This window comes from Vulpes lagopus, chromosome 10, assembly GCF_018345385.1.
Source record: "Vulpes lagopus strain Blue_001 chromosome 10, ASM1834538v1, whole genome shotgun sequence".
NCBI classification, from domain to species: Eukaryota; Metazoa; Chordata; class Mammalia; order Carnivora; family Canidae; genus Vulpes; species Vulpes lagopus.
The window spans coordinates 37890873-37891740 of NC_054833.1; the positions used below are offsets into that span (position 1 = coordinate 37890873).

Below are 868 nucleotides of genomic sequence, written 5' to 3' on the forward strand. Positions count from 1 at the left end.
TTTTTATTTTTATTTTTATTTTATTTTATTTTTTTCAAATCCTGTGTCTTTATTAAAGAGAGTTAGAAGGAGACTATACCTGGCAACTAAGGAGTAAGGTATTGGGCAGAAAGGTGGGGTGGGCTCAGGCCCTGGGAATTCAAAGGCAAACCAATGGCCCCTGGAGGGGCCCAGGAGACCAGTTCCTGGCAGCACCTGAAGAGATACCCAAAGGTGAGCTTTCAGGCACCCAGGCAACCAGCTGGTTCTGCAGGGAGTGCAGGGTGAGCTGGGCTCGGCCACTTGCCTTGTCTACCTAGATCATCCACTGGTCCTAATCCTGTTCATTGCCTCCCTTGTCCACCTCACTGACCTCTCCAACTTTGGGTGACTCCATGTAGTCACTCATCTCATCCCTGTCCTGCACGTCCTCATTGTCTTCTGAGTCCTCTTTATTATCCTCATCATCCTCTTCCTCCTCCTCCTTCTGGTCGTGATAGTGCTCTTAGGCCAGCTTGCCAATAGGTACCAGGTTGTGGTCTCTGTGATGTTCTAGAGCCAGGCCCAATGGGCTTGTTCTTGCTTTTGCTGTGGCTCCATCTCATCCACACAGAGTTGATCCAGATTAAACCACAGTGTCTCAGTCATACAGGGGAAGAGTGAGGGAAAAAAAGTGGACATGGCTTCTAAATGGAGGTAAAGGGTCAGGTGAATCCAGTTTTCAGATGTATTTAGTTTGGGTTTTTATTTGGTTACAGTATGATTTGGGGATGGGGTGGAGTTGAAGGTAGCAGAGAAGTACCTATTCCCTGTGGGCGTCAGACGGACCTGGGTTTGAGTCCTAGCTCTACCACAACCAGCTGGTAGCTGGTTGACCTTGGCCAAGTCG

General features: G+C 48.6%; 1 pseudogene; it reads right to left on the bottom strand.

The window, feature by feature from the left end:
• Positions 1-295: 295 nt before the first annotated feature.
• On the bottom strand, positions 296-660 carry LOC121500676 (annotated as a pseudogene).
• Positions 661-868: the final 208 nt, after the last annotated feature.